Source organism: Lampetra planeri, chromosome 22 (genome assembly GCF_965212315.1).
Source record: "Lampetra planeri chromosome 22, kcLamPlan1.2.h2, whole genome shotgun sequence".
Classification (NCBI taxonomy): domain Eukaryota; kingdom Metazoa; phylum Chordata; class Hyperoartia; order Petromyzontiformes; family Petromyzontidae; genus Lampetra; species Lampetra planeri.
Genome location: NC_136128.1, coordinates 2,836,122 through 2,859,023, shown reverse-complemented (window position 1 = coordinate 2,859,023; position 22,902 = coordinate 2,836,122).

Sequence of the window (22,902 nt, the reverse complement as noted above, 5' to 3'; positions counted from 1 at the left end):
ATAGATGGAGCTGCTCATGCATCGCGTGGCTGTGGGAGACGGCGACGGCTTTGCCAAAGGCCGTTATCCCAGCGGTGGAGAGGGCATTGGCAAAATGATGAACCACCTTTTCCACTCCGAAATTGCACTTTGTCCATCACGCCGCCGCTCTTCATCGCGATGTTTGCAACGCTAGTGATGCACAGTGGCACTGAATTGATGAGCGTTCAGTGTGACTGTTTGAAGGCGGAGTGATTTTACAACAGTGAGGAATTGTCGCAAGCTATGTTTGTTTTTGTCCACTGTAAACCCATATGCTCATGATGCTATTGTTTCATAACTATCGAGTCTACGTAAAGTTAAATCGATTTCTACTCTTTGGTTCTGTCGGTAAAGTCACGTAGATAGAAAAATAACTAATAGATGAAATCAAGATTAAATCAATTGAAAGTGCCCTGCTATGACATGCATTGATGCGTTCATCCTTTGTTTGGTATCCCGAGCCACGAGTGGACATTCCAGATTCCTAATGACATGCGCCCGTCGCTACATTCGAAGGACGCCCATTGTTGACTTCTCGCAAAGTTGTACGTATTTTATCGACTGCTAATTAATATTTGTGGCATAGTCAAAAAGCTAAGTATTACCACTGTAGGTCTGCACTCATTCAAATGAGGAGGCACAGCAAAACGACACGAACTCTCTCTCTCTCTTTTTTACGATCAGTGAAAACAAGAAGATGCTCGGTGTAGACGGCACTTTGCTTCGTTCATCATTTCGTATTTTTTTTTTATAATAACTTTGCTTTATGTAAACCCCCACCTCTCGCTCACTCTCTCGCTCTCTCTCGTTCTGCACGCAGCCCTTCTCGCAGTCCGACGGCCTCCATTCGACAGACACCCATTGTTGACTTCTCGCAAAGTTGTACGTATTTTATCGACTGCTAATTAGTATCCGTGGCATAGTCGAAAAACTCATTATTACCACTGTAGGTCTGCACTCATTCAAATGAGGAGACACAGCAAAACGACACGAACTCTCTTTTTTTTACGATCAGTGGAAACAAGAAGATGCTCGGTGTAGTCGGCACTTTGCTTCGTTCATTATTTCGTATTTTTTTTAAAAAATAACTTTGCTTTATGTAAACCCCCACCTCTCGCTCACTCTCTCGCTCTCTCTCGTCCCCTCCCTCTCCCCTCTCTCTCTCCCCTGTCTCTCTCCCCTCTCCTTTCTCTCCCCTCTCTCTCCCCTCTCTCTCTTGATGTCCTCTCGCCTTGGCCAGCAACATTGACATTGGCATCTAGCTTCTAAACACACCGCTGCTGCTGCTGCTGCGATCATGCGCAAGAATATCATTTTAAAAACACACACAACTTTAAAATGTTGCCAATTAGCAAACTGTGAGCCACCAAGCGATGCCCAAGGATTTCATGGGATTCTTTGGAAATGTTCCAGAAACTCCAAGAGGTAGAAACTAAAAGCGATTTCTTGAGAATGTTAATTCGGTATTTGTGGGAGACGCAGCCCATGTCAACGTGTGTGGCTGTCCTGTTAATGTATGCTTTCTCGGTATAACTGAACCAGAGCGGATTGGCTGCATAACTCACCCTAAGTGTGAATTGCCAAACATTTAAAATTAGTTTCCTGTACGAAACTCCATAAGCGGACAGAATGTCCAAATAAATTTTGCCTTTCCAATTATTTTGTCTGAAAATAAGAGATTGGACCTAAAGGACAGAGCGCGCTCAAACGCATTTGAGAAACAAACAAACGCCTGCGCCACATCTATACATTTTTCATCGTCGCATGAAACATTTATTTTTCGCGCGAGAGCCAAAAGCGTCCACGCAGGTCTCTCGTTTTCGCCGGGGCCAATTTCGTCCAAACGGCCCGGCCCCCCGTTGTTTATATCCACGAACGCCCTCTCATTTTATTCACCCGTTCGCTTATTTATTTAAAACGCCGCTTTTCGAGCACGGACGCACTCACCTGGCCGTGCCAGACGAGGACAACGGGTGGCAGCGGCAGATCGATGGCCGGCAACGCTTTGTGCGGCCGGGGCGGCCGGATTGATGCGGCCGACAGGAGGGGGTCATCCGTACGATTCCTGCACGCCGCCAAATCCCCCGCGCGTGACGAATGGGGCGCAAACGCGCATCGTAATCGCGCGCCATCGCTCTCGTCATTTAAGAGCATTTAGGCAGATTGAGTGGTGGAATTTGGAAAACGGACAAGCATTGCAATTAGTTCCAAACAACCTTGATTCAATCGCGTACGCGGGGACCCGTTAGACGTTTTAACGATGTGCAGCAATGGTGTCTTGGCCGAACCCTTCAAATTACAATTTTTGGAGAACCCAGTTTAACGTATTTCTTATAATTCTTATAATTTATTATAATTAAACCTAATAAGTATAATTACTAAAATGTATTATAATTTAACGTAATAGTTTTAATTATTATAATTATTACTATCAATGTAAATATTGTGGGTTTACTCTCCAACACACCGGATGTGCTGAACTGGTAACAAAATGGCTGTCAGGTGGTGGCGGGTTTAATGCCACATTTATATATTTATGCAATTTAACCCCCAAAAAATTATATTATGGATAATATCGGTCGCCAAAGCCCTTTCTCCTGCGTCAGCAGTTTCCCTGCTGTGTTTGTCTCACCCGATGACGGTTGATTGTGTTGCGATCGAAACGTCGTGATCTATTAATATTCTATCTTATATTCTTAGGTTTTTTCGGTAACGTCACGTAGGTAAAACATTAAAATTAATAAAAGTAAAATACAGCTGTCGTGGCTGTGACGGTTCCACCTGAAGACGGAAGCTTGTGTTGTCTCCGAAACGTCGTGATTTTTATTTTAATTTAAATTTTTTTTTTACTTTTATGAATTTTAATGTTTTACCTACGTGACTTTTTCCGAATAAACCTAAGAATATGAATCCTTGCAGTCACGAAAGCTTCAAATCTAGAATATTCTATCTACGTGACTTTACCGAAAGAACCAAAGAGTATGAAAGCCTAAGTGTTTAACTGAATTAATATTATTCTAAGTTATATATCCAGGAAAGCCACACTTTTCTTTTCTTTCAGGAATGTCCTGCATCGGGGTCTTTAATGTGCACGTGGATTCGGCCAGGCTCCGAGTGTTTACACATCAGGGGTGGCTTAAACCTGGATTTGAACCCAAGATTCGAGTCGTTTTTTGACCCAATGATGTTGACATCGGCATCGATTCCCTGATGAGACATGTTTTTTAACAGCTGCTTCAGTTGGCAGAGCTGTGTTACGAGCGGATGAATTGCCATTGCGATGTTCTCCCTTGTAGCATTTTATAATTCCAGTGCTCAATTTCGAGACGGAGCAATCCGGAACGATGTTCGGGCAATTATTCTTTGGCACGACGCACCCACCTCACCTTGTTGTGTTTCTTGTCATCGTGATACTGCAGCTGAATGTATACGGTGCAACAACAATAATAATATACAACACGTAATTACTATGGGTAACAATACTCTACCGTGTTCGCTACTGGTGGTGCCTGAAACCAAATAATCGCTTTACGAATCCAGTAATGTTCCAGAAGCATTTTTTTGTGAGAAACGAAGCTCTACATAGTCCCCACTTAATGACTGGGTGAGTAGATTAAGCAAAATGCCCCGGCATCTACACGCAAAACAAATGTTGCCAACTCTGTGAAACTGTAAATCACCATGATTAAGCATTATAACAGAACTTCACAACCACTAAATGTGTAATTGTTAAGTAATCAATATAAATCAATTCTCAACAAGCCCTGTAAAACCAGCAATCATTCGTCATGCTTCGGCATACAGAAAATCCATTCCTGTATTGTCTGAAGGGAAGGCCACACACTGCTATGATTGACGGATCTGTCCAAACATTTTTATTCCTTCCAGAAAGTAGTAGTTTTTCATTAATCATGCGAGTACTGCATAGGTGTTGCGCATAGGACGCTATGAATGCCATGCCGTGATCGGGTAAGCAACTTGAAAGTCCGAAATAGAAAATGGCAGGAAAAGACACAAAGATGAAGGAGGGCTGTGATGGTGGGACGTGAGTACAGCATGCTGGAGGAGGGCAGGTGACCGAGACGAGCACTCTATGTACAGTATGTGTGTTGAACTTCTTCAGCATCGTACGTAGCCAACCGTGCTCATCGAAGGTGTGGGGAAAGGACAAACTAAACACAAAAAGCAGTAAAAAAATATGAGATTTCAGTCTAGATTTGAAAGTGCATAGCTCCCAGTGGCTACTAATAACGGAAGAAAGAGCGTTCCAGACGGCCGCAAAAGCGTATCTGAAAGCGCGCAGTGCGGTGACCGTCTTTGTTCGATGGCCAGCAGCCAAAAGCTGCTGCTGCGAAGATGACCGGAGTTTGCGTGATGGTTTATGCTCCTTGACGAGATCAGCAAGGTGTCGTGGTTCACTTGCGGGAAGCACTTTGTGTGTAATGAGTGTGACCTTATGATGATGAGCGCGACCAGCGGCACCCAGAGGCCAGCAACGAAAGGAACAACAGAGGTCCAATGGCGCGATGATGGCTGTTTGAGCAAAACTACTGAGGTCTGGTGTGGCCTTTACAAAATCAGCGGTCGCGGAAGGGAGAAATATCAAGGTTTGGCTGGCATTAGCACCGACAACCGCCGAACCATTCAAACGAAATTATTTCAAATTGTCGATCAAAAATGTTTATATTTGCATCCTCAATTATATATACATTTTAAATGTCTGTGGCACATACTTGGAGTGCAATTATATTCTTGCAGTATGGAGTGCAGCAAGTAGGTGGCTGGCAGGCTACCTGTGCTGATTGCTGAATGCCATCGCCCCCTTGTGTGTGTGCTGCCGGTTTCCCCGCTCGCATGCATCGCTATGAACCCCTAATCAGTGCCCCCTAGCTTATTACAGACCACTTCAAACCTTATTGGTCACCCAGTGCCCCTTATAAATCTCAACGTTCATCCTACAAAGTCCCATCGTAAACAAATAGATACAAAAAAAACATTTGCCCGCATTGAAACGGCTGTACGCCGTATGGACTGGAAAACTCAATGTCCCTGCACAATAGTACGGGGCGAACCCTTTGGGGTTGACAGCTCTGCGCGTGCAAAGAGAGACGGCCGAGACGTTGCTCACGATTCTAAACAGGAGCCCCGCCAAATACGAGTGGGGCAGACGCGGCGGTGTCTGGCCGGTAATTCAAACGGAGCCCTGACCTGTTGGTCTCTAGGAGGCGGATCACCGTTATTAGGGGAGGGGGGCTGGCTGAGACAAGGTCAGAGATTGGCGGTGGGGGCAGTAAATTGCCTCTCCAGTCCAGATACAGATACTCAGACACACAGGGGTAATGGACATTCGCACAGAGAGGGACACAGGCAGAGACAAAGATCCCGTGTAGCCTTAACAGACTGTTGGGGCAAGTGCTGCTAGCGAGCACCTATGAAGGCCGGCACGGCACACGAGGGGGTGGGTGGCCAGCACCACGCCCGGCCGCCTTTGTCTCCCCAGTGGCGATGTTTTTATACACTGCACCAGGTACTCGTTTGAGGCCGAGTCAACCTTGGGGAGACCCTGAACCAGTTCAGATATACGTCACTGGTGTTGACCGTGAGCGTGAATCGAACTCGGTTCGCCGGGTTGGTAACGCAACGTCCTAACCGCTCCACTACCGCTCCTCAGACAGCAACGGGCACGTACAGAGGCACACACATTCTGAGAAATACAGAGACACGGAGAGCGACAGAAGACATTGGCACGGCGAGCGACAACAGAAACGAAAGCATTGATAAGAAGACATATTGAGGCTCGCACTGGAATACGTAAAAATAACACTTTACAGTGGACCATTATTCATATTGTTGACTTCATATTCAGCGAAGAGCAGAGTGCCTGGGCTATAAAGGGTTAGTGGGGGCCCCAGTGCACTGCAACACTGGACCCAGGCTTATAGGTATAGATTTCAGCCACCATTGGATTTGTGAACACGGGTCGTTTGCGATAAAAACCGGTGGAGAAATTGACACACACACACACAAAAAAAATTGACATACACACAAAAAAAACATTGACTCGCAAAAAATTGACGCGACAAAAAAACCCGCAATGGCCATCCGAACTCGGGGAGTCAACAGGGCAAAGTCATCGGCCCACGGTAAAGATTTTACACCTTGGGGGAACAGGTTGCCAATTCCTCATCCCAGGCTAGAGGGTCGACTGTGCCCCATCACTCCTCCAGCGTTGTAACAACAACAACAACCACAAAAGCCGTACAGCGTGGTTGGGGGTAGCCAACGGCGAGCGGTTGTCCTGAAGAAGAGAGAAGATACCCCGTCATAGGAATGTGGAATTAACACTCACCAATGGCTAAGTCGTCGTTGGCAAATCTGCGCTGTATTTTTGCTCGTTCACTAACCCCATTGGCAAACCCAAGAAGCCTAAGACGTCCACCTAATTGCCTTTTAACTACTTGTGCAATTGCTGTAGTAGTGCTTTATCCCTTCTCTCTGTCTTACACTCATGTCGGGTTTTCTCGTACTCTTTGTTGATGTAACTCGTTGGACCCGCCCCGATTTGGCATCCGGATTCCTCCAGGAATAATAAAGATCCTGATTCTCATAGTCAGGACTGTGAAATGGGGATGATACTCTTAGGTTTTTTCGGTAAAGTCACGTAGGTAAAAAATAAAATTAAAATTAATCAAGTTAAATAAAAAATCACGACGTTTCGGAGGCAACACAAGATTCCGTCTTCAGGTGGAACCGTCACAGCACGATTTATGTATCAAGTAAAGAGGTCATCAAGTAAAAAGGTCTTTACTTGATACAGCAATCGTGCTGTGACGGTTCCACCTGAAGACGGAAGCTTGTGTTGCCTCCGAAACGTCGTGATTTTTTTATTTTACTTTTATTAATTTTATTTTTTTACCTACGTGACTTTACCGAAAAAACCTAAGAGTATGAATCCTTGCAGTCACGAAAGCTTCAAATCTAGAAATGGGGATCAACTCACTCCCTTGGACACCCATGAGTCTGGTGGCACTTCACCTTTTGCGCCGCGCAAGGATGTTCCACGAATCGGGCTTTGCAATCCGACTCGCTCAGTCGGCCACAAGAATCGACTATTTTATTTCTCCACCACCATAACGGCAGCACGAGAGGGAGATGGGGGGGGGGGGGTTACGCTCGCCGTACACAACTGTCAAATAATCGTTACCTGAGCGCGAGAATCACGTCGAGGTGACGAGCCAACGCGCCGTCACGACACTGCTGTGGACGTCGCTGCATTCGCGTGACGCGTCCGGAGCTTTCCTCTCTGTCCCGTCTTAGTGCGTCCCGTAGCCACCCGCGACGGGGTTGGCCAAGGGCCTCGTGGGGCTTCGTGCCGTTCAGACGTACACAAGCGGGGTGCAATTCGACCGCGGGCTTCATCATAAACGGCGAACCTCTTGACACGGGGGGACTTGGGCAAGAGAGGCGCGCGCGGTCGACCACGAGGGGGGGGGGGGGATACGGCGCACGCGGTCGACTGTGACGCGGCGCGCGTCACCGCGTGCGCTCTGCCTCGTGGCAACCTCGCGCTGTCCCGCTCGTGAGACGTTCACTTTTTGCTTCGTTTTTAAATGTTCAACATTTTATTCTTCTTACGTGTAAACAACAACAACAAATCAGACACACGCGCAAAAAAGAAGACGGCGTTTCATTCGATAATTCACCCGCTACCCTATGTTTATGGGCGACAAGAAAAGCGATAAACATCATCGCGAGATTATCCACAGAGCATTACCAAGCTCAGCTGCAGATGCCCCCCGCAGTGCGTGAGCGATGGAGGACTCGACAGTGCGCTTAGCCGCGTTTGATCACAGAGCCCCCCCCCCACCCAGTGAATATCCCGCTCCCCAATGCGTCAACTGGCAACGGGAAAGTGGCATTGATGAAGGTGCTACGGTCACACACGGCGGCCTACAGTGAAAATGGCGGGGGGTTGGTGGGTTGTAATTTACGGGCCCAGCCAATATGAACCTGCCCAGAGCCTTAAGGTGGCTGTGAGAAGTGGGTGGCAGAGGGACAGCAGGCTGTACTATTGACCTCACATGCAACACACTCACTCTCTCTTAGAGGGCGGTAGGAGAACTGCAAGACAACAACAAAATCCTTCCAGGAGTGAAAGTTGCACATGCCTACAGACACAAAACCATAGCTCGCCCAGCACACAACCGGTATGCTGTACTAGTGACGAATTGGCATGTTTTGTTTACGTGACCAACATACTCTTTGGTTCTTTCAGTAAAGTCACGTAGATAGAATATGAATAGATCACGACGTTTCGAACTGCTGACGTCAGAAGTTCTCCTGCTGTGTTTGTCTCACCGGATGACGGTTGCTTGTGTTGCGATCGAAACGTCGTGATCTATTAATTTTCTACCTACGTGACTTTACCGAAAGAACCAAAGAGTATGGATTCCTGCAGTCACGAAAGCTTCAAATACGTGACCAACCTTACTAATTGGCTGTGTCGGGTGGTGGCGGGTTTTAACGACACATTTCTGTTTACACGATCTAACCCCAAAAACCTCGATTATGGATAAGACAAAGGGTGCCGAGCCCGGCCTGTGACTCAGGCTGGCAGGCCCGACCCGAGGGGCTCCGTGGTGGCGAGATGTTGACTACCTCGGGATCGAACACACGACAAGAGGTCGTGGGTTCAATCCCGACGCTGACTCCTGTATATTTGGAGTTTGCATGTTCTCTCTCCCCGTGCTCACGTGGATTTTTCTCCAGGCCCTCCGTTTTTCCCCCATAGAGCTTATAAACGAAGTGTTTGGGGGCAGGTGCTATTCGTGAGCACCTGTTAAGATCAGTGAGGCAAACAGGGGGGCGATGTGGCCAGAACCACACCTGGCCCTGAAATGTCACCACCACGCTGGGTGATAATTTAAGGCTGAGTCGACCTAGAAGATGCACCGGACCGGTGCTGATATCACTCTCCACTGTTAGCCATGGCCGAGAGTGAAACTTGGGTTGCCAAGTTCGCAGCACTGCGGTGATCACGAGGCCGCAGCACCCCACAACGCACTCTCACACACAAACACACACATGACGTGCACAAAGCATTGACATGTGTGTGCCAAAAACGCATGCTTTATATGGAAACTCTCATTACCAATGTTGTGATTCGCAATTCGTTTCTTTTGGTGTGACCTTTCTTACCAGTATTTAAATATATAAGAATATGTTTTACCCTTTCTGGCAATAAAACAGTTGTTTTAAGATGTTAAAACACCGAACAGAAACCTTTTGTAAGGAATCAATATCACGCAAGCCCACAGCATTATTACAATGGTCAGTTGCGGCAGAGGTATTGGTTCTGCCATGTTTCAAATCTGCCTTGTGTTCACGAACACGGTCCGAGACATGTCGTTTCGTTTCCCCAATGAAACTGTTACCGCAGGTACAACTCAGTTTGTAGACTCCAGGGTATTGCATGTTTCATCTACAAAGTCGCTGGAGATTACAAACGGCATCACAAGGTGTCAACATTTCGCTTGCTTTTCAACATTCAAATCACAATAATAATATAACAGATCATTTACCATATTTTGCCACAAGACAACTTGATTTGATTGGCACTGTTGGGTGGTAGAGGGTTACAGTTAAAACAAAACTTTCACTATACATACATGACAATCTAACCCCAAAGTAAACAAATTATTCATTAAAAAATGTTATGAATTTTATATGTAAACTCGAAAGACGGAGATGTCCTTTTTAGCCCGAGAGTCTGGAGAAACAAATGTTGTTCGTGAGGTCCTATTAAGGCCAGAGCAGCACGTGGCGGGGTTAGCTGTGTCCCATCCTGCCACTGCCGATGTGCGCTCAACACCTCACCAGGCATTCATGTCAAGCAGTCAGCCGAAAAGAGGCCCAGGCCAGGTTTGCCGATACCACTTGCCCATTGTGTCATTGCCTAACATCGAATCCGCAATGACACGCAGGTCACGGTGAGCCACATGTCGACTGTGTGTCTCCCCTGTTCACCTGCACGATGGACGGTCCCCATTCGTGATACAAAGCAGAGGGAAATGGCGAGGTCACTTCTTCTCTCCTTTGGAAAACATTGCCTTTCCACTCAATGGAACTCAATATTATTGACCGGAAGAGAGTATGGGCTGAGTTGACCCCAATACGTATTTGAACCCATGACTATCAATTATGATCCATTGCATCATTAGACCTCCTTGGCCAGTACCAAAATAAAATAGGGTTTTTCCCCTTTTTTCTAGCAACAAAACTGAAACCTTTTTATGTCTGCATTAACCACAATACTTGCAGTCAAAATGCAAACAAAAACATACTATGATAATATATGCATTTTCCTTGAAACTGATTGGCCGTCCCTTGGTGTGGACCAATCAGTTTCAAGGACAATGCATATATTATCATAGTGTGTTTTTTTGTTTGCATTTTGACTGCAAGTATTGTGGTTAATGCAGACATGAATCCTTGTAAAAAGGTTTCAGTTTTGTTGCCAGAAAAAAGGGGGAAAACCCTATTATTATATGATCCATTGCTCTGGTATAGGAGCCACCCCTCATATAGCCATTAACAGACCATTGGGGCAAGAGCTGTTATTGACTACCTATGAAGGGGGTGGGTGGCCAACACCACACTGGTGGAGATGTTTGCTCTGGGTCCTCCGGTGTTTACCCTCGACATTTAGAAACATGCGTTTAGATTATTCAGACTGATTGAGTGCCGCACATTTCCACACGATGAACCATTTCGTTCAGCTATCAATCGCGGCCAGGTCACTTCTGAAAAAGAGCTCCAGGATATAGCTCAGTAGGTCTTACCTGGTTACAAAACAGAACTAGTTGAGTTGATTCCAAAAAATACATATTTCAATTCTGATCATTTAGTGGACACAAATTCTTCTTCTGGAAAGACTCCTCGTGAATGGTGCTAATTTGGGTCTGCTGTGCGGCGCGCACGAGGGAGGCTGCATGGGAACATTCACCACAAGGGAACTCCACGTGCACTGCTGCCCGGGGTGCGAAGCAAACCGTTTACAATTACCCAGCTCCAAATTTGCAACGGGCGTACTCGAACAGAATTGCTTGACTGTATGCAGCTTGCATTTCTTCCATGCCGTACATAGCCAACGGCGCCCACCGAGAGATGCGTGGGAGGGATGACAAAGTAGCCGCACAAAAAAAGCGGTTCTGAAGAGACGAGTTTTGAATCTGGATTTAAAAGTACATCGCTCCGGTGCCTTCCTCGTACCTTTACCCCCATGTTCACCGCGAACGTTCTTGGCGAAACAAAGCGACTGCTTCTGGTTTCGCCCGTTCAAACAACTAAACAACTACATGTACACGCACGGCTTTTGTGAAATCTACCGCTGGGCGAGCAGGCGAGTAGCGTCGTGACCGGCGGAGGCTTCACCGGGACATTCCTGGAGTTTCGTGGAGCCCGAGGACAGGCGATCGCTGTTCCACGCTGCGTCTTGAGATGCGGGTTGCATTTAAACGCGATAATGAATCCACACGTCGCTACATTGTACAATATCAATTGTAATTTCTCGCATCTAATTTATTTTTTAATTCAAGGCAGGAGAAGCCGATGCGTGAATGGAAGAGGGAAAATATTTGCAAGTTGTTTGCAATGGGGCAGGCGACGTCGAACAAAGTAGCACGCTGAGAATGTGCCAATGCTGGTGGCATAAAAGTGAAATCGTCTTCAATCTGGTGGGGGGTGGGGGGTGATCCTGGGCTCAGATTCCCCTTGAACGAAACAGGGGCTCTGGAACGGAACCTCAGGCTGCTTTTCAGCAGCATCACAAGGACCAGATGGTTTGCACAGTCGGGGGGGCTGTGCTCTGACATTGACTCCTCGCTATTCCATGCCGCACTTTGATAATAACAGGCAGAGTGAGAGAGAGACACACTCACGCACGCAACGGGAGGGTATTATGGCAGAGATGTTTATTCATGGCCATGCTATTTTCCCGCAGCTCACCGTAAATTATATACGTGAAGCTTCGCTGTTATCTAAAACTAAAATTATTTTTTTACCAGGTAAGGCCCACTGAGCTGTAAAACTCTTTTCTGGCCACAAATGATAGCTCAATGAAGTGGATTGTCACGTGGAAATGTATCGCAGTCACACACCCTAAACGCATTTTGTTTAAATGAGGAGGGAAAATGTGGAGGACCCGAATAAAAAAAAAAATCCACGCGACCACGGGGAAAACGTGCCAACTCCAAATATTGCAGGCGTCAGGGTTGGGAGTGAACCCACGATCTCCTGCATGCCAAGCAAGGGAGATAACATCTCCTAGCCACCGATGTAGAATTCCCACCAATAGATGAGTGCCACCAACCATGATGAGCACTGAAAAAAACACGCTTGCTTGTTGGAGCAAAGGGACAATTTTCAGTTCATGGAACAGAGATAGGCAAACTCGCACGGATCATGTGAAACTGCCTCCTCTGCTATTTCGCGATTAAATTGTTTTGCTGTACTTTTTTTGTTACAGTTCGTGTCACAATGAGAAAGCGGAATATTCGCCCGTTGAAGTTCGGCAGTTACATACCAATTGTCATTGTGGCTCGTGGCTTTAATTTTGTCTGGAAAATCATATTTACATACCCGTGTCTTTTGAGAGCCCGTTTAACTGCTGTAAAACAATATTTTTGTCTTATAATCGTCAGCCCTTTTGTCAATTCACTGCTGGATTGAAGGCCTCCTCTATGCAGTGCCAGGCGTGGGACTTGCTTGACCAGACTTCATGGAGGTCAGTGCTGGTTGGTGAAATGGTGCCTGGGACCAGTTCACAATTCACTCTCCGTTGATTCATAATAAAGGTGTTTGGGTTAGATCGTGGGAATATATTTACGCGATCTAACCCAAAAAAACCTTGATCATGAATAATATTGGTCACGAAAGCCCACGTGTTAAATTGACCCTCCACTGCAGTTCACCATGAACGGGAACGAATTCAGGTTGTCGGGTTCATAGCGCAGAGCCCTCACCACTGTTGCCACCACTCAACCCCAGATTACTATGGTCGCTCACATAAAAAAAATGACAAACTCCTTAACATCCATTTTCACTTTGGAAATAACCTTCAGTGTCAAATAAATGCCCAAGACTGAATTCATCGGCACTTAACGTTGCCCGGTTGTGTGAAAGGAGGGGAAAAAAACCTCTGCTCTCCCATTAAAGTGCAACACACATCAACCGTATGCCAGTGAACTTCTACGTTGCGTGTGGCAGTGCGAAATGAGGAAATGAGATGAGGGGGTAAGGTTTATTTGTTTTACGATAGGCCCGGGATTTGGCGAGCACAGTGTGTGGCTGAGAAAAAGGTTATTCAGAAGATCCTCAACCAGTTCGTACCTCGAAGACGGCGATTGTACAGCTTTGACAAACCGGTGTAACGATAATTCAAGGTGTCTCCCGGCTTATACCTGTTCGTGGCTGTTAGCCAATTGCATACGACAACCACAAAGTGGCACTTGCTTTATGAACCTCTATTTTACACGTTGACCCTGTGACATCATGATTGGTTCGAGTGTGCAGGCTCTGCAGCTGCACTCAGAACCCATGGGCCTGAGGGGCCCATGGGCCGGGCTAGGAAGAGCGGGGAAATTGGACCGGTAGCCCCATTTAATTAAAACTAAAACTACGGAGGGGGGGAAAAAACTGGAGAACCTGGAGAAAAATCCACGAGACCACGAGGGGGGGGGGGGGGAGACACACAAACTCAAAATATTCAGCAGACGTCAGGGTCGGGATTGAACCCATGCACTCCTCCATACCAGGTGAGGTAGTCAACATCTCACCACTGTGGCACCAGGGCCAGCCCACGCTAGGCGTGCCGGGTCAGCCTGGTAGGGCCGCCATGGACACTCTATTGTTACATAACCTTCATATTCACTTTTTTTTACCAGGTAAGGCCCCACTCAGCTAAATGGCTCTTGTTCAAAAGCGACCTGGCTATCAGAAATTATCGCTCAAGGAAGTGGCTTATCATGTGGAAATATATACCAACCAAATACTCTAGACGTGTGTTTCTGAATGTGGAGGGGGAAAAACCAGAAGACCTGGAGAAACCACGGGGAGAAAGAGACATGCACACTCCATGTATACAGGCGTCAGCGTCGGGATCGAACCCACGACCTCGTGTCGTGGGTTCGATCCCGAGGTAGTCAACATCTCGCCACCACGGAGCCCCTCGGGTCGGGCCTGCCAGCCTGACTCACAGGCCGGGCTCGGCACCCTTTGTCTTATCCATAATCGAGGTTTTTGGGGTTAGATCGCGTACATTTGAATGTGCCGTGAAACCCGCCACCACCCGATGCAGCCAATTAGTCAGGTTTAGTCACGTAAACAAACATTCCAATTCATTACTAGTTCGGCACACCGGTGTGTTGGAGGGTAACCCTACAACATTTACAATTCGAGTACGACACATTTATATTTACATTATCGAACCCAAAACCTCTATCATGGTTGTTATTTGTTGCGAAAGCCCGCATGTTAAACTGGCCCTTTGTCGTCGTTATCATAAATCTGTTGAATTTTTCTGTAACCGCAATACTCTGACAGATTCCATGGGCATTTGTCCCAGTTAACTTCATTAAAACAACGTTTATATACACGTACATTTTATTGCAGTTTTTTCGATTTCTCATGCACTCATGCAGCTGCTTCGTTCTCGTTTCTATTTGGTTGTTTTTGCTCCGATTCCTGTGGCCTTTTTATTTGTTGTACTTTTTTGTTGTTGTTGTTGTTTTTTGTCATTTTAGCAACCCCCCCAGGTCACCCTTACGAATTGATACCATCCTGTTCCCTTGATTTATCAACCTGGTTAAACAAATACACTTGAAGAACGCTTCCCAGGGAAAATGCGAGAATGCAACTACAACCACAGAGACAGCGGGGAGTTCAACCGATTTCCACCACACTCAAAAAAAAAACAGCGTCCACTTAATGAAATTTTCTGTCTAGTCCAAAACTCCAGCTGCGGCTGTGTCAAAGGTCAGCCAGTTGCTTTTTGCCAGCAGGAGTCCAAAATAATGCAAGCAAAGCAGAGAAAAAAACATCATGCAGTCACATGTTTGGGGCACAAATCCGACCATATGTGCAAAGTAAGAGGTATTATTATATTTTTTTCTGCCCCTATGGGCATTGCTGACATTTCCACAGCAATGTATTTCCTCTCCGATCCTCATCTTCCACCAAAAGAAAAGCGAGATTGGTTTCTGTTCCGGTCCATCGTAGGTTTAATTCACATTTCGATGCCACAGGCTTAACGGTCGTTGAATGGGTGCGGCGTTTTTTAAATTATTTTTTCTGCCAGTTCGATGTCTTGTTGCTGTCGTCCTGGTAGGAACGCATTCAGATTGTGTGTTCATTTTGCAAAGGACACTCGGATAATTGGAATAAAATAGAGCAACGCATCTAACAATTTCGTTTCCATTTGGCCTGGGTGGTGCTGCGTATGAGGACAGCGAGCCTCAATGTAAGAACCTCGCAAATTCCGATTGAATCAGCAGTGAACTCAGCTCATCGTCCAAATTGGTCTGGTAAAATCAGAACCACTTTTGTGGGACGTCAACTGCGGTTAGTCCTGTGGAGAACTGATCCCACCACTAGCTTAGGACCAGCGACACTTGAGTGTGGACACAATGTGACTTTGGACTTTGAATTAAGTTAAATAATAATAAACATTTGTGATTCTAGTCGACAACGATGGTGGACCATGGCCATATCATATTCTTTGCGAATACTCATGAAGGAAATGGCGATTCATCCAAGGCAGGGCCTTCCGGAAAAAAAGTCACGAGACGCAACGCGCCCAGCCCACATAACGAACAAATCAAATCTCATCTTTGGATGTGGCCCAAAACCGGTGGTGGAAATTCCAGTCATAGAATGGGGCCAGATTATCCAGAGGAAGACCAACATTAACCTGCTATACAACGTGGTCGCATTTTTTTTTTATCAGCCCCAGAGGGATTATGGGTTGCATTGATTCCACCAACTGGATAAATAATTCTGGTCAGATTATTAATGTTTATAATCATTAATGGCGGAGAGATGGTGCAGCGAGTGGCTAACAAACCACGCTACGGACCCAGGCGATTTGAATTTAATTCCCAGCCGTGATATTCTGAACCTGCCCTCCCGTTACACACTCACCAGCAAGGTAAAGCATGATGCGGTGTGGGGGGAGGAGGGGGGAACTTCATTCAGATTGACAAAGGGTTGTAGATTAATTATGTCATTCAACATTTACAAGAACTGTGTGCCTATACAACACTCCGAACAGCATAAAATAAACAGAGAGGCCAGAGAGGGAGAGTCAATCAGGGTTGAAGGCTGCACCTTAGACACCATGGGACCTGATGAGAATAACATTTCTAATTCATGGGACCTCCTTTGCCAGTACCAAAATATGAGAATAGGTTTCCAAGATTCTTCTTTGAACCATAGGCATGTGGAATTTCCACCATCGGCTATAATAATCCTGTAATGCCCCATGTACACAGGGAAACCTTGCAGAGCCACATGCCTCTTTCCAGGGGTCTTACTTTGGGATGCTAGACCAGTTATGAGAATAGGTTTCCCCCTCTTATCTGGCAACAAAACAGGTGTTAAGATGTTAAAACACCAAACTGAAACCTTTTACAAGGAATCATGTCTGCATTAACTACGATACTTGTGGTCAGAATGCAAACAAAATCCATACTCTGATAACATATGCAATTGGCGTCCTCTGGTCTAACACCGTTTGACGTGGCTCAAAAGAAAGCTGTCTCTGGTGTGGACCAATCAGTTTCAAGGACAATGCATATATTATCAGAGTACGTTTTTGTTTGCATTCTGACCACAAGTATTGTGGTTAACACAGACATGATTCCTTGTAAAAGGTTTCAGTTTGGTGTTTTAACATCTTAAAACCTGTTTTGTTGCCAGAAAAAAAACCTATTCTCAACATTTCTAATGTTTCTGATAACCGGTTTGAGTTGCTTTGTGTGTATTGTGCTCGTACACCGCTGCCGGTGGAGCATTATAAAATAACGGTGTGCTGTATGATCGGCGACGTTTCAGGCAACGGGCCTTCTTCGGAGTACATTTGTGCTATTTAAGAAGGCAGTGTTCATGCCACGCACGCCGTGCATATCTCTTTTCAAGGCCAAAGTGCTGTTGACGAATGTGCTGAGTGGTTGTGGTTGATCGTGCACCACTGCCAATCCAGCAGCAGCAGCATCGCCAAATACGACAAAACCCCGATGCTTACATCGTTTCGCAAATACGTCGTCACTTTATAAACGCTCAACAATATACATCTCATCATCATTGAATTCACATTTATAGAGCACAGTCGTTCGCTAAAAGGCATTCTTTATGTATTAATGCAAGTGTATGCATTTATTATTTCACTTAATTTTGAGCCTCCTGTGCAAAAATAATGGATAATACATACAAAGCCCAATCTTGATTTGAAGCTTTCGTAACTGCAGGAATCCATACTCTTTGGTTCTTTCCACGTGACTTTACCGAAAGAAGCAAAGAGCATACACATCTCGTTATATTCGGCAACTTCGTTTTACGAATATCCACGCGTCGATGCACTGCCGTGCAAACCGCTCATCCATTAGAACAAGTATGGCAGTGCCGTCGTAGTAGTAACAATCATAATAACGATGCAATTTATGACGGCGTGCAATGTCGTGGACCGAAGACGCAATTCTAGGGCGCTGCGCCGAGCTCGGCGTGGGACGGCGTCGCGCAGTCTCGGCGAGACTCGGGCGGTTCAGTGTCGAGCCGAGGAGATGCGCCTCGAGACGGTTGTTTTTTTTAACGAAGAAAATTGTTGATCGTCGCCGATTTTAATAGGGAGGATGGCGTTCCAGATGACGCGGTGGGGGGGGGGGGGTGCCTGCGACGGAGAAACGACGAGAAGCGACGGTGGTCCTTTGTCCCAGGGAGTTGCAAGGAGGTTCCGCGAAGCACTGTGAAAGTTGTCTACGATGAATTTAAATTGAAGTGTTCAGGCGTCAGCAGGGATCTTGGGCACGGCGGGTAGCCGGAGGATTTCAGAGGCCTGCAATCAACAGGGGAACCGCCATGTGCTGATGCATAGCCATTTGAAGTACTATCCAAGCTCTCCTTAACTTTCCAGATCAGGATTGCCATCGGTTTTGGCTGCAGGCGTAATAACAATGCAAGCAAAGTAAATGTGATGTTCCCGCTCAAAGCATGGAGGTGATAATCGGCTTCCGTTTACAGCCCTTCGGGGGGGGGGGGGGGGGTAGAGAGACTCCACATTCCTATGGTGGGAACGGGTGTCGATGGGGCAACCACTGTCGACGTCACCACGGAGTTGTGTACTCGAGTCGTAGCTCCCACGAGAATGGAATCAACACGTTGTTGGGGGAAAATCGATCTCAAAAAGTAGTCCGGTCATGAGACTGTGTGTCTTCGAGAACGTATCCCAATATGGGGTTAATAATAATAATTCAATTTGTAACGCGCGCAAATTTGCAGACGTAGTGGCCCCAACTCAGAGGCACGGAGCCAAGCTCAGAGTCGCTCGAAAGCATGATTGTAGAGGTGAGTTTTTAAGTCTCTCTTGAAGGAGGCGATTGAGGTGATGCTGCAAATGTGCAGAGGGATATCGTTCCAGACTGTTGGGGCTGCCACCGAGAAGCGGCGCATAGACATGACCATCCTGGATCTTGGTATCAAGAGGAGGTCGTGAGTCGCGCTGCGCAGGCATCTGCCGTGTGCTGAGCTGCAAGTTGTCAATAATGAAGAAAGGTACGGCGGGCAGGCGGATATGAAGGCATTGTGGCAGAGGCAGGCGGTCTTGTATGTGACCCTACTGGCGATGGGTAGCCAGTTGAGGGCACGGAGACAAGCTAGTGAGTCGAGACGGGGATGAGTGTGGGCAATGACGACAAGTGCTAGGTTATTTTGTAGTCTTTGAAGTTTCTTTAGGTTGCCAGCGGAGGTCCAGACTAGGACGTAGTTGCAATAGTCAAGGCGAGACCCAACTATGCAACATGCCAATGTGTTGGCAATTTCAGTAGAGATGAGAGGACGTATGTGTCTAAGAGCCTTCAGGTGAAAGTTGCATGAGCTGATGATATGGTTGGTTTGACGGTCGAAGGATAAAGTTGAATCTAAGATGACACCGAGGTAGCTGAAGTGGTCGGTGAACTTGATGCTGTGACCGAAGATGTGTATGTGTGTGAGGAGTGCTGCTGAATTGAGGCGTTGCTTGGTACCTAACATGATGGCCACTGACTTTTTCGGATTAAGGGCTAGGTTGTGTGCAGTGAACCATTGTTGCACGGCGGTGGTACATTCTGAGAGCCTCTCGAATCCAGATGCATTGCTAGAATCGTTGGCGGTGAATAGAATCGTGTCATCCGCGTATGAGTGATGCTTAACACCGAAGCTTGCAATGAGCCGGCCGATCAGGGAAGTGATGGCATCGACTTGCTTCTGCACTGATACATTAATTTTTTTAAACTCGTGTTTGTATTTGATGGCTCCGTTGCAAAGGGGGGGCTCAGAATCCAGAATCTCAGTGGGCTGGCTCAGCGAATTGATGTCTTTATTGTCCAACCCTCCAACTACAAAGCCACCGGCCGCTTCTCGTCGCATGTCAATAGCTCCAAGCTGGAACAGCACTTACTGCAATTGTAACATCCTTATATAATGCATCGTGTTGTATCCCTGGGCAAAACAAGTCAACGTGACTGTTTGCTAACATCCACGGTCAACACAAAATAAAAAAGCACCCCACAGTAACAACAAACAACGATAAACAAAAACCCCACGGTTCCAGCCTCAAGACTTCATGAGGCTCTCGCCCAGTTTGTTTCAGGTACGAACTTGCGGCGACTTTCCAGGCTGCCCTCAAGAGCCGTCCCTCTTGGGGGTGAAGAGAGCGAGAGATGGAGAGCGAACGAGTGTATGTGTGTGTGCGCGCAACACTTCAAGGTCTACACATCTGAATCGTGATGGACTGTGGCGGTTGGCAAAACACGCGAGTTCGCATCATTACAGGTCTGAGGTCCGTCCGTCCCCTAGGGGTACGGCGAATCGGTGCGGCCGCCCCGGGCCCCGCGCTTTGGGGGGGGGGGGGGGTGGTCAGTTCGAAGGCGTTCGGAGGAGGGGGGGGGGGTCTCCACACGGTGCGGGATTTGTGAGCCGAGCTCGGCGCCCCACCGCTACCCGCTATGGACGGCCCTGATGACAGTCACCCAAATCGAGCAAGTCGACCGCATCACAAAGCCAATTTGAAGGCCGTCAAGCAAACGGGACAGCTTAGTCGAGAAGCCACCGGCGTGGACCGTTCCTGCTGCCGCTGATTATGACGACGACGACGCGGGCGTGTTGCACGATTCGTCTCAGCGTCGGCAGCTTCAAATGAATGTCATCTGAACCATCCTGAATGTGACATCCGCGGGTTTGGATGTATCCGACAGTGCACAGCAGCGGAGTTTCACCCCAATGGCCAAAATACGCGACACAACATGGAGTCGTGTAATTTTTTTTGCCGGTTTCATGTCGATATAATTAACGCCGTGTCGTTAGAACGAACTCTGCATCATGATTACAAGTTTTGGCAACGTTTCGGGCAATTGCCCGAACCCGCGTCGCTCGCATTCCGCTGGGAAGGGTCGGAGGAGGAAGATGACCCGGCCTGGCCCCCCGTGAACCCCAGGCTCGCTACCTGTCCACATCACGCAACATCGTCCCTCCGTATGGCCTGTATCAATCTGTTTTTGTCTCCCCCCCGTGGTCGATGTTTCCCACACCTCCGATTAGCACGGGTGGCTACGTACGGTGCGAAAGAAGTTCAACATACACACGTTTGCACACCGCACCAATGTACTCGTTTGAGACTGAGTCGACCTAGGGGAGGCCCCGGGACCGGTGCAGATCATCATCACCGGTGTTGGTGGCCGTGAGCGGGAATCGAACTCGGGTCGCCGGGTTCGTAGCGCAGTGTAGCGCTAACCGCTGCCCCACCGCTCCACACCACAGCGAACACCATCACACACACCAGTCTTGCTCCATTCTACATGTTCCTGTTTTCCTTTTTTCTTCTCATTGTTGTAGGCCTTTGTCCCACCCCCCAAACCAAATGTGATCTCGGTTGTACAATCGGCATCATGTCACGAGACGACCGAAATCCCCTCCGAAGTCTCACAGATAAGTGCACGACCCACCTGTGTCGCAGAACGGTTCGCACCGAAACAGATATTATTAGAAAATGTTACACTGGAGCACGGCAATATCCAGATGTACGACTCCCCCGTTCTTTTTTACGTCGTTTCGCAAGCACCTCGTCGTCGTCGTCGCGCTATCAACACCGCGACCTCAACCCCGCGACCTCAACGTCGCTGACAGCATCGTCCGTTCTTTCTCGTTATCCGTCGCCGACTCAGCCTTCGCTTCCACCTAGGCCTCGGCAAGGTTAGGTAATTTACCCTTTTTACCGGGTAAATGTGTCGACATGCCAAGGTTAGTAAGGTAAAGGGTAGGGTAAAGGTAGCGCGAAGTATTACCCGGTAAATACATTGTGTTTACCGCTTACTAAAAGCTCCGTGGCGCAGTCCGTGGCCTCCATTTAAAATTGGAATCATCGAGAGTATTCTATATGAATAAAGGGTAAAAGGTAGGGTCAAGGTAGGCTCGTTGCTTTTGACCTTTTACCTTTAACCTTACCTTGCTAATGGGTAAAGGTAAGGGTAGAGTGATTGTATTGTGGTAAGGTAAACGGTAGGGTAAAGGTAGGCTCGTTGTTTTTATCTTACCATGCCGAGGCCTACTTCCACCACCTGCCCTGCGGATTGCTTCGACTCACGGGGCAGGCAGTGAGATTTACGTTCCGCCATTGGGTGACCAGCTTGACGGCATCGACTCGCTACACTTAAAAAAAAATCACATTTTATTACAGACAGCTGCCTGGGTATGAACTCGACCAGTGGCCCACTTAGCATACCGATCTCACGTCTCCATTCAGTGAAATCACTGAATGTAAATGGAGAGGGGGCAGTGTTGATTCCCACTGCTGCATTGCCACCTCCTGGTCAACCGTCAGCTTCTGTGCTCGTGTTGAACCTCTGAGACGCACCAACTCGCGGTGGCTATGAGATGTTAACCACCTCGCCTGGTATACAGGAGGTCGCGGGTTCGATCCCGACCCTGACGCCTGCTGCTGGATATTTTGAGTTTGCGTGTCTCTCTCTCACACCGTGGTCCCGTGGATTGTTGTCCATATGCTCTGGTTTTTCCCTTCCACATTTAATGAGCACGTGTTTAGGGAATTTGACCGCTATGGAGTTGCACGTGATAAGCCACTTCGTTGAGCTATCATTTGTGGCTTCTGAAAAAGAGCTAAAAAGCTCAGCGGGCCTGACCTTGTAAAATAACAAATAGTTTACTTCATAGGTTTAACTCTCGGTTCTTATAGTTAAGAGCCCTGACAGTCTGACAGTAGCATGTTGTTGGGGAAGTGGGAGCAGGTTTAATTAGTGGTAGTAGCCTATCAGTGCCTGTTTAAATAGTATCATACCTTGCCGCAACATTGCATTACGCGTAAGGGAATGCTGTTTGGGATTAAACACGCAATGACTTTGATGACAATTGCATCTGTGTGATGTCGCGTTCTTGTAACCCATGTTGTGTCCAATGTACTCCAGTAGGTCTCATCGGTTTGTTGGTTTGGTGGCCCCCCCGAATCAAAGAGTATGGGGCCTTGTGCCTGCAACCCCCCCCCCCCCCCACCTAAAAATGATAATCTTTTGCCATACATGATTTGCTCAAGTAGATCAGTCAAACTGCAGCAGGCATTCTCTC